Genomic DNA, 15362 nt, shown 5'->3' with positions numbered 1-15362 from the left:
CTAATATATGATGGCATACTGTGTCTTATTCATTGTGAAAATGTGTTTTCTTAACGGCATGAATCACACTGAAGGCCTAGACTTAAAATGCATGGCCTGTGGCTGCATTTCACAATTAACCCACCCAGCACTGAATACAACTTGCATTCACGGATCATCTCTTGTGTATGCAATTATTGCCAAAATAAAAATTATGCTCCCAAGGAATGAACTGGAAACAGTTATTCATGCATTTCTCACATCTAGGTTAGATTATTGTAATACCTTATATGTGGGTCTTCCAAAATGTTCTCTAGACTGTCTGCAAATGGTTCAGAATGTGGCATCTAGACTCTTAACTGGTATTAGGAAGCAGGAACACATTACTCCTGTACTGGCTTCATTGCACTGGCTACTGGTCAGTTTCAGAATCTATTTTAAAGTGTTACTATTCGATTTTTAAGGCCCTGCATGGACTTACCCCACAAAATGTCAGTGAGCTCCTTTACCCATACTCTGCCTAAAGATCCCTTAGGTCATCTTATCAGATACTTCTCTCTGTCCCTCGCTCACGGTTTAAGTCCAGGGGTGACCGGGCCTTCTCAGTGGCAGCTCCCAGACTGTGGAACAGTCTCCCTTTTTACATTAGATCGTCCCCATCAATTGCTACTTTTAAATCCAGCTTATTTGTATAATTTAGCTTTTAATTTAGCCTGAGGTTGCAAAAGGTTTTTTTTTTTCCTCTCTTTTCTCTCTCTATATCAGTTATATATTGTGTGCTTGTTATTGTTAATATTGTTTACTTTTGTCTATTCATTTGAGTTGGTTGTACAGCACTTTGATCAACTCCTGTTGTTGTATAAATGTGCTTTATAAATAAACTAAATTAAACTAAACTAAACTAACCCTTATGTTATGCTTAAAAATCATGACACCTGTGATGTTCGGGTCAGAAATGACCCATATAGAGTGTCAGTAAATTTACAGCACACTTACAGTGCATTCATAAATTATTCAGACCCCTTCATTTTTTTCACATTTTGTTATTTTGCAGCCTTATTCTGAAATCCTTTAAATTATTTATTTATTCAAATCCATCTACAATCCGTATTCCATAATGGATAATTAAAAATGTATCAAAATGTATTAAAAATAAAAAACTGAAATATCACCTTGACATAAGTGTTCAGACCCTTTACTATGACACTTCAAATTTAGCTCAGGTACATCCCATTTCTCAGGATCATCATTCAGATGTGTAAAGCAGTTATAAGGGAAAGGAGGAGGTGAGAACCGGCTTGACAATATAAATAAAGTTAAAGTAACTGTCGGCAGGTCATCCCCGCCTTCTTCGACCTGGGAGGAGACAGAAAAAAAAAAAAAAAAAAAAAAAAAAAAAAAAACAGGCGAGGGAAAGGCCAACACGGAGCGAGAGAGAGAGAGAGGAGAGAGAGAAAAAGAAACTCACTCACCGGTTCTCTGATGCGCCATCGCGTGGTCCTCGATCACTCCTCCACCCTCTCAGGAGGACGACAGCCATTCCTCCCCGGGTGGACCAGAGTCAAACCTCCGACCCCCAGCAGACAGAACGCCCCTCCGTGATTCTGGAGGCCGGCAGGGCACTCCTCCACCCCTGGCAGTGGCTCCATCACTCCAGGCAGTCGGGGAGTCCAGTCCCCACTCGTCTCGTGGACGGCAGCCGTTCCCTGCATCCGGGCGGTCAGGCTACTCCGTACCTCGGCGGAGGGCAGCGACGCTCCCCTAGGTGGACAGCAGTGTCGAGGACTCTACGATGGGCATCCCTCCTCCCTCCCGGGTTGAGGCACCAATGTAAAGGGGTTATAAGGGAAAGGATGAGGTGAGAACCAGCTAGACAATATAAATAAAGTTTAATGATAAACTTAAAAACACACAAACATAAAAACACATACAGGGCAGCTACCTGTCTCTCTCGAACTGCTGTCTCCGGTCGCCTTTATCCCTCGCTTGCCTCATCAGGCTGATTGGGGTCCGGGCTTGCGTCATTCCGGCCCGGCCTCGACCTCCTCCGCACTACAAGATGTTTGTACACTTTGACTGGAGTCCACCTGTGGCAAATTCAATTGACTGGACATGATTTGGAAAGGCACACACCTGTCTATATAAGGGTTCACAGCTGAAAATGCATATCAGAGCAAAAACCAAGCTATGAGGTCAAAAGAACAGCCAGCAGAGCTGAGAGACAGGATTGTGTGGAGGCAAAGATCTGGGGTAGGTTACAAAAAAAAATTCAGCTGCATTGAATGGAAGAAGTTTGGAACAACCAGGACGCTTCCTACAGCTGGCCATCCAGCCAAACTGATCAATCGGGGAGAAGGGCCTTGCTAAAAGAGGTGACCAAGAACCCGATAGTCACTCTGGTTGAGCTCCATAGAACATGTGTGGAGATGGGAGAAACTTATAGAAGGACAAATCACTGCAACACTCCACCGATCTGGGCTTTACGGCAGAGTGGCCAGACGGAAGCCTCTTCTCAGTGAAAGACACTAAAAGGTCCTAAAGGACTCTTAGAATGTGAGAAACAAAGATTCTCTGCTCTGATGAAACAAAGATTGAACTGTTTGGCCTCAATTCCAAGTGTCATGTCTGGAGGAAACCAGGCACCGCTCATCACCTGCGCAATACCATCCCAACGGTGAAGCATGGTGGTGGTAGCAGCATCATGCTGTGGGGGTGTTTTTCAGCAGCAGGGACTGGGGGACTGGTCAGGGTTGAAGGAAAGCTGAATGCAGCAAAATACAGAGATATACTTATTGAAAACCTGGCCCAGAGCGCTCAGGACCTCAGACTGGGCCGAAGGTTCACCTTCCAACAGGACAACGACCCTAAACACACAGCCAAGACAATGCAAGAGTGGCTTAGGGACAACTCTGTGAATGTCCTTGAGTAGCCCAGCCAGAGCCTGGACTTGAACCCAATCGAACATCTCTGGAGAGACCTGAAAATGGCTGTCCACTGACGGTCCCCATCCAACCAGACAGAACTTGAGAGGATCTGCAGAGAAGAATGGCAGAAAATCCCCAAATCCAGGTGTGCATAGCTTGTCGCATCATATCCAAAAAGACTTGAGGCTGTAATCACTGCCAAAGGTGCTTCAACTAAGAGTTAAGAGTCAGAATACTTGTCAACATGATATTTCAGTTTTTATTTTATTTTATTATTATTATTATTATTTTTATTTTTTATACATTTACAAGTTATTAAAAATCTGTTTTTTGCTTTGTCATTATGGGGTATGGAGTGTAGATTTATGTGAAAATATAATTTAAATCATTTTAGCATAAGGCTGCAACATAACAAAATGTGAAAAAAAACAAAGGGGTCTAAATACTTTATGAATGCACTGTATCTATAAATTTTGATCATAAAAATTGGTATAGGCTTACCTACAAGTTTTCACACTGAATAAAGGTTTCTATAGTAGCATTTTAACTGCAAACATTGCCACCTATTTGTGACTTGTGGTACTACACATGTACAATAAATGCAGTAAACCTTTAGCTTTTCTTTAATGATTTACAGTACTTAAATTAAGCTGATACTCATATTACTTATACATTTAATTAGTCTGAAAGAAGATGGTTCACTAAAAGAAGATCATGGTTTATATTCTGCAACATTACAACAATAGGAATATTGCAAAAAAGAACATCATATTGTACAGCAAATGCATTGTCAGCATTGTGCCGTTAAACAACTACAAATAACTGTGTGTGTGTGTGTGTGCACGTGCACTAAACAATTTTGGCAGTATGTGCAGGTATGTGTATAATATCTGCAAATATTAACCCTATAAAGCTGTGAGTATCATATTTCATAAACGATTTTCTAAATCTATCCATCATCAACATGATAAATATTTTGCTTAAACCCTGTTGTATGCAATGTATTAGATGTCTACTGCATCCCAGTTAAAGTTTCTGTACTTCTGGAGGTAGAAGATCTTGAAAAATAGAGAGAGATCCTGTAACTCCCTTCACTCAAGAGAAGATTTACAGCTGCATTGAAAACAAGTATTATTTACACCGGGTCAGATAAACACATATTATAAAAAGCTTGATTTCTTTTTTTTTTTTTTTTTTTCAATATTGAGGATAAACCAAAAGTATTTTGACCAAATTTAAGATTAAATCTAGCTTTTCAATGTTTTTAACTCTTAAATGTGTCAAAAACTACCCAACCATAACACGAGGGCTAAACTAAACACTTTATACTTCCTGTCAGATCACAGGAAGTCTAACGGTCCTTAAAGACACACCATTCATATATAAATGAGTTAAAGGGAGTCATGCGCAACAATATAAAAACATCTATACATTCATTAATATAACTTTTGTACATGTTAATATCTACACATATTCCCTTATATTGCTTTGCCATAAGGTTTATCAACAGCACTGACAACAACAGGTTCACAAGTTTGCCTGCCCACGTAATCTTTGCATGATAAAGGGAAAATATATGGGGCTTGCTGTCTGAAAAGGAGGGGCTCGAGGAAGAGGCTCAACTTGAGCTCCAAATTCTGTGAGAAGTGGAGAGACAAGAGAAAGAGGGAGAGAACAACACAAGGAGAGAAAAGAAACAACACAGCACCATGTATTTACAACAATACGTCACATATTCAAAGGGCCCCAGATTTATTAGGAATATTTTCGCTATTCAAGGGGCTCCAGATTCTCTTTGAGTATCTCTAGGATTCATCATAGAAAATTCTCTCATCCTTTGAGTTCTTTCAATGTGAGCAGATGAATAAAGTGGAGCAAAACCACTTCAAATAATTATATAATGAACACAATGAGTGGACTTATGTGCAGAGCAACAGCATGACCTTGATGCTCTTAATAACGTCTTGCCTCTTATTTTTATAATGGTGTTACAGGTTACTTGAATAAAAGGAACCACAAGAGTGCAAGCCTATACACGTTAATACTGTGATTAATTAAACATAAGGACCATGAAGTTATTGCAGGGTATAATTAAGTTTTTAATAATAAACATTTTGTCTACTGCTTTAGAACGGAGGCCCTAATCTAACTTTCAGGCCCCTTTTAATGATTAACTGCTCTGAATCCTCAGTGTTAATTTCATTATCTGTAGTATAGTCTCTGTCAGACTTTGCTGAGTCACAGCAGGTGTTCTTCATGGTCAAATTCCAGCTCCCCTCTTTCAAATGCTTTTAGATCACGTACAGCAGAGAGCGCTGTGGATCTGTGGGGAAACTACACTCAACACAATTACATCACTTCCTACCACCCTCATATACATGCATTTGATTGGGGGGGGGGGGTATTTATTATACAAGAGGCCTAAACGTTTGTTTTTCATGTTTAATAAACATGTTTGTAATTATTAAAGATGGAATTTGGAAACCTGACAATAATAAATCAACACATGACAAACATACCACTTTTTAATTTTACTTGATACTTTTCATGTTGTATCATTTTAATTGTTTTTATTTATTTCGAATCATCTCCCATCTACAGTATTTTGCAGCATTTCTTCACCCAGAGAACTGATGTTAATTATAAATGAGTACAAAGTTCTCATCTGTCCAAAAAGTCACAACATAAATTATACTTGCATATGAATACATTACCTGCAGGTCATGTCTGAATATTTGAATCATCCACCAAATTGCCATTTTCTCTGTGCATCATTTTCTGACTTAACAGAACGGTTACTGTTAGTGAAGACAAAGTTGACATAGCGGATTTAATGGGTTAATTTTTAATTAACAATCCGTAGCAAAGGAAAGGCTTTTTTTGGCAGTCTTATGCACTTTGCAATGGGCAACAGTAGTGGATCTGGGTCAGGAGGCAGCCACAGGGCTGGGTAAGGAGGCGGAGCTGCTGGAGGGGTGGGCAGAGCCACTGTAAGAGGAGTCTCTGTTGAAGCCATGGAAGGTTGAGCCGTGGAGCAGAAGATGCAGGTTTTGGCCCGGGGTTCCCTTCTTAATCCACTGTGTAATGGGAACCACAAAGTTCCAGAGCCTTCCACATATTAACAGAGGGTCCAGTGAGGATCAGCCAGAGAGATCAGTTCCTTCAGTGCACTATTCAGACTGGTCCAGAAGAAAGCCACCAGAGAGTGGTCTGGATAATGCACTAAAATTTGCTAATTTTAAGAAGTCACAGACGTGATCCTCAACTGGGCAGTCCCCTTGCTTGAGTAGCAGAATTTGGACAGCTGCTAGATCCATGTGGGTCAGTTCTTCTGTCACAAGTCTTTGCTGAGATGACACAGAAGACATAGGATCTATTTGCAGGCTTTAATAAACTTTAATAATAATAATAAAAATAAATAAAAAAATAAAAAACACCCTAACAGTGAAACAAACAAACAGGAACTCAAACAAGAACTAACCAAGAAGGAACAAAACTAGAGGGTATTTATACATACAAGGCCTAACAAGGGAATGGAAAACAGATGAGAACAATGAGGAACAGACGGCAGTGATGAGGGCAGTGCATACTGGCTAACGTAGTCTGGGGGAAACACTTCAAAATAAGAGTCCTAGGATACACGAGGGAGACAGACTGTGACACCACTGTTGTAAAATAACTTTCAATTATCTAACTATTATTTTGTCTTTTCTTATATTGTGTATACTGTGTTGCACCATTTTACTTGTATGCAGCTCAGCAGTGAAAGATTTGGCAATACGAATGTACATTTATTTGTCATGCTAATAAATCACCTCAAAACTGAAAGAGAGAGAGAGAGAGAGAGAGAGAGAGAGAGAGAGAGAGAGAGAGAGAGAGAGAGAGTTGCTGTAAATGAGTGATACTGTAAATGAATGGCTGTTTGTCATGTGTATTTTGTTGATTCTTGTATTTCATGTTTTTTATTTTGAAAATTCTAGTTCCTGGTTTAAGTCATGTGATTCCTGTTTTCCCTCCATGTAAAAGTGTCTTATTTTCATTGGGTTATTGTTTAATTATCTTGTTTAGAGTTCTGTTTGTTCATTGCTTTGTTCTCCCATGTGCATGTATTTAAACCCTCAAGTTTTCCATTGTCCTTTGTGAAGTATTGTAGGTGTGTGTATTTTGTAATGGTGTTAGTGTATGTTAAGCCCATGTTTATGTTTCATGTTTGAAGTTAGGGTTTTTGGTTTTCCCATTTATTAATAAATTGCAGTTGGGTTCTTCATTTCATTGTCTTTGTCATTGCAGCAAAAAACGTTACTTGACCTACAATGAATACGTCAGGGGAGTTGTCCCCTGGAGAATTATGTAGAGGACTTTTGCACTCTGGCCTGCCAGGTGGACTTTAATGAGGTTGCCCTCAAAGACTGTTTCCGATTTGGACTGAATGAGCCCATCTCTTTTTCTGATGCCAGGTGGTCAGAGTACCTACAGCCTGGCTCAATATATCGACCACGCACTGCAGAATATTGGTTCCACGTTCACTGTGGGGGAGGTGGATGCCGAGACAGAGTTCCATGTCATGGCCACTTAAAAACATATGATTTTTTCTTATTTAATGTAAAAATGCAGAATGTGTTTTTTTTTTTTGTTAGGTTTAGGGGTAGGGTTAGGGGATAGAATCTATAGTTTGTACAGTATAAAAATCATTGTCTGTGGAGAGCCCTCATAAGGATAGCTGCACCAACATGTGTGTGTGTGTGTGAGTGTTTGAATGGCAGGGCTGTAGATTCCATCTCCTGTGCAGGGGATCTATGTGAAAGCACAACCTTGTTATCTATTCACAGCCCTAAGACAGATACAGTACAACACTCTCTCTCTCTCTCACACACAGACATGTTCATATTGATTTCATAACATTCATTGCTTTATTTTATTGTATTTGTATGTAATTAAATATGTTTAAAGCCATCGCATTTCAATATGTATCACATTTCCATAATTCACCTTTACTTAATTACCTAAAGTAACTCAAAATGAAAGTCTGATCATTTTTCATGTGTAATAATATAAGATGTGCTTTGACTCCATTTCACATTAATTCAGCAGTGGATATGAGACTGAACAAGATTTTAGGGGTTGACTCTCTGAGCTAAACTGAACTTATAGAGTCATATTTCTGCCAAAAGTAAACAAACAAATAGAACGTTTTTGCAAAAAAAACACAATTCACTTCGCAAAAGGAAAACTCAACTCTCAAACAAGCAGAAATTGATTTGCAAATACAAAGGGCCATTTGAGAGAAAATGAAGTGTAGTTGTCCTGTACCGCTAGCTTAACAAACAAATGTGCTGTGTTTTACAAATATAAAAAATGTGTTTATATGAGTCTACATTATATTTCACAAATAAATACAATCTATTTTACAAATTCTACAGTATTGTCTAACAAATACAAAATCTGATGTGAACAAATACATACCACTTTAGAGTCATGTGACTTTTGGCACAGTTTTCTCAACCACGGTCCTAATTTTCTCACAAATGCATCAATGATTTTCCCACAAACGAGCTGAGCCACTTCCTCTTTTAAAACAGTAGATACCAGTGTCACGTGGTGCTATGCAAGGGTCGAACGTGTGAATGGTGAGCTTTGCGCACTTTGCTAGTTTTTTATTTATTTGTGTCATAAACTGGTGAGATTCGATACACCCTGTTTCTTAACTGTTCAATGAAGACAATATGTCAAAGAACTCAAAATCCTCAGGCTCTGGAGACATTAAAAGACACTTACGTGCTCAAGCTGATACCCCAGACCAGGGACTCGGTTTGGACAGTGCGGCGGGAGTAAAACAGCGGAAACTGTCCAGCATGTCTGTAATGCTGATGAAGGTCCTGGAGGACTTGGAGGATTTTGCGGTAATACGTCGATCGATTACAGCCATGGAGTCGAAATTCTCTGAGTTAGTTACAAGATTGTCAGACGTCGAGAAATGGATCAATTATTTGGAGTCATCGGAGAGGGAATTAGCTGCTAACCCGCTAGCAATCAAGGCGGACTTGGAACGCGTTTTAGAAAAGTTGGAAGACCTTGAGAATTGTAGCCGGCGAAACAACGTCCAAATTGTTGGAATTCCTGAGCATGAGGAAGGCCGAGATATTGTGAAATTCCTAGACGAGCTCATCCCGAGTCTGCTCGACATAACAGGCCATAAGCTGGAAATCGAGTGAGCTCACAGAGTCCTGGCTCGGAGGTCTGCTGAGGGAGACAGGCCCCAATCAATTCTGGCCAAATTTCTGAGATCATCCGATAAAGATCATGTGTTATGCGAGGTGAAGTGTAAAGGAAGGCTTTCTTAGAAAAACCACCGCATTTTCTTGTTCCCAGACTTTGCGAATTCGATAAGAGAGAAACGTGATCAATTCAAGGAATGCAAGAAACTCTTCATCAATGGAAGGTCGCTTTTGCACTGATGTTTCCGGCCAAACTGAGAATAGATACTAAGGATGGCCACAAAGTATTTACATGCCCACAACAAGCGACGTCATATATAAAGTCATTGGAATGAGTAAGTTATTTTGGTGATTTTCACATTGCCTCCAAGTGAACTTGACTCGCTGAACATTCACTTGATTGTCCGAGGAAGCTGGGCGACTTTTTTGTTTCATTTTGTGAATGTTCAACCTAGCGGCCGAAGTTTGTTTTATGGAATAACACTCCTTTGGGACAGTTGTGGATGAATCTGCTTGTTCTTTGTGCTTATGCCTCCTGTTGGATGGAGTTCGTTTTGTGGAAGGTTTAGGTCATCTGCTACACTTATGAAACAGCCGGCTCACTGAACATTCGTTTGACTGCCCGAGTAAGCTGAATGGTTTTTTTTATTTATTTATTTATTTATTTTTATTGTTTTTATATATATATATATATATATATATATATATATATATATATATATATATATATATATATATATATATATATATATTATTATTTATTTATTTATTTATTTATTTATTTTGTGCACACGTTTTTCTTTTTTCTGTTTGTTTGGTTCTGGGGGAAGTTCAGCATTTGATTGTTGTACTAATGTTGGAATGTGGTCTTTATAATTTTATTTTTGACACACAGTCTATTTTTTCTAATAAGTCAAAATGTCAAATGTTAGTATGAGTGGATTGTCTCTCTCCACGTGGAATGTGAATGGGTTGGGGCACCCCATAAAAAGAAGGAAGGTTATTAATTTTCTTAAACAAAACAAATATGATATTGTGTTTCTTCAAGAAACGCATCTTTTCCCACAGGAAGCTGAAAAATTTGGGAAGATTTGGGGTGGACATGTTTTCTTTAGTGTTGGCTCAAGTATGAGCAGGGGGGGTTATTACACTGATAAATAAGCATCTACAATTCAAATGTCTCAAACAGATCAAAGATAAATTAGGAAGAGTCATTAGTGTTTTAGCAGAAATTCAAGGGCAAATGTTGATTTTGGCTAATATTTACGCACCTAACGCTGATGATCGGGGCTTTTTTATAGATCTTGAAGGGATGTTGCAAGCCATTGGCACCCCTCATGATATAATATTGGGAGGAGACTTTAATCTTTTGATGTATTCAGTCCTTGATCATAGTGAAGCAAAAGTGTGTAAGCCCCCTAGAGCAACAGTGACGCTTCACAGGATGTGTAAAAATCTTGGTCTTACAGATATTTGGAGACTTTCGAACCCATCTGGTTGGGACTATACATTTTTTTCATCAGTCCATAAGATTTATTCTAGAATAGATTTTTTTTTAATATCTAAGTCCCTCATTTCATCTGTTGTTGTTGCTCAATTGGAAATATTTTAGTCTCAGATCATGCCCTGGTGAGTTTAGAGGTGTTGCCACATATGGAGAAAAAGAAATCATATAGTTGGCGCTTTAATGTATCCCTTGTGCAAAATACTGAATTCCAACAAATGTTAAATGCTGAAATCAATGTTTATATGGAGATCAACTGGTCCTCGGTATCCTCTGTGGGCGTGGCTTGGGAGGCACTTAAAGCGGTTCTTAGGGGTCGGATCATACAGTATGCCTTATTAATCAAAAAATCCAAAGCACGAGAACTCGTGGAGTTGGAAGGGAATATTAAAAGTGCCGAGGCAGAGCTGAAGCGCTGAATGTCGTCTGATGGCCTCAGAGAATTGACCCGATTGAAATATAGATATAATACTATTTTGTCACGGAAGGTGGAGTTTTGGTTATTCAGGGCAAGACAGTCATACTTTGAATCGGGGGACAAAGCAGGGAAGCTTTTGGCTAGATATATAAAGCAGAGCGAGTCTTTTTCTACCATCCCCTCAGTGAAATCTGCTGGTGGTGAAATATTTACCTCGGCCATTGATATAAATAATGCTTTTAAAGAATTCTGTCTTGATCTTTATAGTTCCACGTATTCGTCTACTGATGAAGATATCAGAAACTTTGTGGAACCATTAGAACTTCTACATTTTTTGTGTGTGTATTCTATTTGTGACCACAGGGGTGTTCGTTGGGGGTTGGGGAGGGATGGGGTTGGTGATTGGGGAGGGGTAATAGTGGTGGTTAAATGTTAAATGTTGACTCAATGTATATTTGTTGTGTTTTTTCTTTGTTATATGCAGGGTTGGGAGGGTTACTTTTGAAATTTTACATGCTGTAAAATGTAATTTGTAATGTATTCCGTTAGATTACTCAAGGTTAGTAATGTATTCTAAATACTTTGGATTACTTCTTCAGCACTGGTAGATTTTTTCACTTGTTTTGACTATAAAAACTCTGTCAGTACAGTAAGACAAAATACACATTTTAAAAATACATTCTCTGAAAAACCTAAATATCTTATGCAGTGTTGTTTCTAAAACAAGATCAATCAAATTGGAGGATTTTTATTTATTTTTACAGGAAAACAATAAAAAATTATTATCAAGAATACAATTTTTTGCCCTAATACCAAAAGGTCTTACTAGAAAAAAAGAAATTATGATCCAACATTAATTTTCTTGATAAAAAAAAAGATCCTTCTGTAACGATTAAGACAATGTTGCTGTGTCTCGTTTCGAAGGCTGCGTGCTAGGTAGGACGCGTCCTTTGAAGGCTGCAGTATACCGAGTGTCCTCCTTTAACCTCCCTCACAATCCACTCTGTCCAGCAGAAAGGGGACTTATTAATACATAATTTTGGGTCAGCCATACGCTCGAGGCAACATTTAAATAAATGTCTGAATTAAACACTCTGGGCACTTTTGTCCATACCGAGTGCAAATGCGAGATAACGGGGTGTAACTTAACTTCTCCGGTTAGCCTCGTTTAAACAAGACGGCCTTCATAGGACAAACGGAAACGGAACTTAACATGGTTGCTATGACAGCACGCCACTCTTTAACAAGCGCCAGCGCTTTGAGTGAGAAAGGAACAAAGTCCCTTTAGAAGGGAATGTATGAGGTAAATTTTAGGAGAGTTATAAAGATGTAAAGAGAAAAGAAAATAGATTTTACAGGTGTACTTTTAGTCTATAATACTTTATTTTAATTATATTAATATAATTATACATATTATATACTCTGCACCCATCTACTGAGGTACTTCAACTTGGGAATTAACATTCCTTGTGTTTGAACATCATATTTACGGGCAACTTGGCGTTATTTTATTTTATTTTTTTTTTTATTATTATTATTTTTAGACATTTCCGTTGAAGCAAAGAACTGTGGGTTGTGAGTGCCCACGAAGGATACACCTCATGCATCCTCTGAATTCCCGTGAAAGAAGGTTGCATTCCAAGTGTCCTACTCGCTTTTCTGAAACGAGACACAGCGTGTATTAACATGCATTCTATTAGTATGCAGGGTACCTTTAAGACGCTGAGCATCTCATTTGCATATGCGTGTGCTGTGTGGTTAGAGAGTAACTCAGTCTGGGTGCAGGTGCAGGAGGATGTTGACCGATATGCTTTCCCTGACCTTTATTATACTTTTATATTTTCTGACACTAATGGTTTGTTAAGTGCAGCCTGTGTATCTGCCATTAAATGTGTGGAATACAGACTTTTGCTGTTTGGTTCCGTGATTTGTCGGACTAAACCATTTATCTCCGGGTAAAAGCGTTACAGTGTCTGGTAACATGTGCATGTAAAATGGCTAGAAACAGCATTTTATCTTAGCATAAAGCTGACAATTTACACAAGGTTTATTTGTATTTCTTCTGCTCCAAACTTACTTCAAACTTACTTCTCTGTCTGCTCGTATGAATGTAACACATCATAAGAAAGTGTTTCACCGCTGTTCAAATACACTTTGGATTGCATCATTTATATGTATAAATGTTTTCCATAAATATTAAATGAAACAAATGACAATAAAATGCAAAGTAATCTCTTCAGTAATCTAAATACTTTTTGAATGTAACTGTATTCTAATTACCAATGATTTAAATTGTAACTGTAGTGGAATACAGTTACTTATATTTTGTATTTTAAATATGTAATCCCGTTACATGTATTCCGTTACTCCCCAACCCTGGTTATATGTTTATGAGTCAATAAAAAAAAAATTAATTAAAAAAAAAAAAAAAAGAGAGGCTGTTTGTCCTTTTATTAATTCGTAAAACAAATCAACCAGGTTTAAAATTAATCACTTCAAAATATTTAATTCCAAGCAAAAACATTTAAAAATCGAAATATTAGCCTACAAAACTATGTTTAACATCCAAGCAAGCAACAATCAACATTACACAAGTTACAGTGTGTGGCATGCCTGTATGGAAAAAAGAAAAGGAAAATAAATATTTGAAATATCCTAAATATTTTAACACAGGTTTACTTTACCAAGCACAACAAAACAAGTCTATATTTGCATAAAAACAAATATCTTTTACATGCAGTTTGCTCGGATTTTCGGAAATAATACACTAACCGAGAGGTCTCGGACACAAACATAATAATCTATTCTACAGTATGATCATAGACAGCTGATCCTCCACACACATGATTACTGTAGCTGCCAAGATCCTCTTTTATTCACGTTAGCTACAATAACAAGTGCGCGTGAGATAAACAGTTGTAAACATGTAAATAATATCACATGCTTTTCTTTCACGTTTGTGAATACATATCTTCCGCTCTGCAATCGATGGTTTTAACATTGCGACTCTTTATTTTATAATGCAAATACTCCAAAAGTTGAGCATCTGTTGCCTATTATTACACAAGGCAACGAGGGTTAGGGAGTAAGACGCAATCAAACGCCACCGAATGCGCCACCAGTTTCCACAAATCAGACTCTGTCTGTCCTAATCATGTGAAGCATAAACCCTGTGTTCAGTGGAAATAGCATTACAAGTTAAGTGTGCTAAACACTTGGATCTCATTCGCCATAAGCGTTCTGCACCGACAATGCCATGCAGCAATGACTTGAAAAGTTCTGGAAGTTAAGATAAAATCCAGTGGAGACAGTCTTTTTAAACACAAGCTTAAGGAATGTGTTGGATAAATGTATTTCCGCTAAAGTCAATAATGGCTCGTTTCGAGTTTGATCGAATGGATATAATTAATAATTATATAAAAAGAAACTCTACCAATTTAGATGAACTTTTTTTTTTTTCCTCAGTACAACCATGTTTTGATCCAAGAACTGCACTATTTAATATTTGTTGAAATTTAAAATTATTTCATAAATGAAGGCATTCTCCGGGTCAGAAATCGCATGCACACCGCACTCGGCCAAAACCACTAATGGAAGATGAATTCATCCACATCCACTGAGAGTGAGCCTTTCGCTTCTCACTAGTTATTAAGGTTTGAATTTGAGGATGGGTCGCTGATCCTAGACCAGCAGTTATGAGCCAGCGTTTTCCCGGAGCGACAATCAAAATTCTGTATCAATTCACACATCACGCCCATCACCCTTGACCAGCCACATGCTCCACATATATTTATGAGCCTAAAACAAATCAACAAGGATTGAAATGAATCACTTTAAAATATTTAATTCCAAGCAAAAATATTTGAAAATCGAAATAATAGCATTAAAAACTGTGTGCTTAACATATTTAATGAGGGAATTAACTATATGCTACAATAAATAATTGTAAATGATTTAGGCAAATCAAAATCCAGAGGTTCTCAAATTCAATAATCCAACGACCCTCTAAGAAATCAGCGAAGGGTCTGTGTTGTATAATCAACTATCCATCATATGTTTTACATTACACCAAACATTTTTATTTATGAAACAAGTATTCATAAATGCTCTTTGCAGTGAAATTAGCAATGCATACCCATATATAAACATGATTTAAAAACAACAATGCATTTGCTCTACACACTGACATTTTATAATCTTTTAAAATAACCTAATAAAATCTTTCAAGGAACTCGTGACCTCCCTACAATAAACACGTATAGCAGCCTACACTTTGGAACAACACGTATTAGAGTCAGAATCAGAGATAACTGTAGCCTTCT

This window comes from Myxocyprinus asiaticus, chromosome 1 (assembly GCF_019703515.2).
Source record: "Myxocyprinus asiaticus isolate MX2 ecotype Aquarium Trade chromosome 1, UBuf_Myxa_2, whole genome shotgun sequence".
Taxonomy (NCBI): Eukaryota; Metazoa; Chordata; class Actinopteri; order Cypriniformes; family Catostomidae; genus Myxocyprinus; species Myxocyprinus asiaticus.
The sequence above is the reverse complement of the archived record's forward strand: the minus strand, read 5'-3'. Positions refer to the sequence as shown.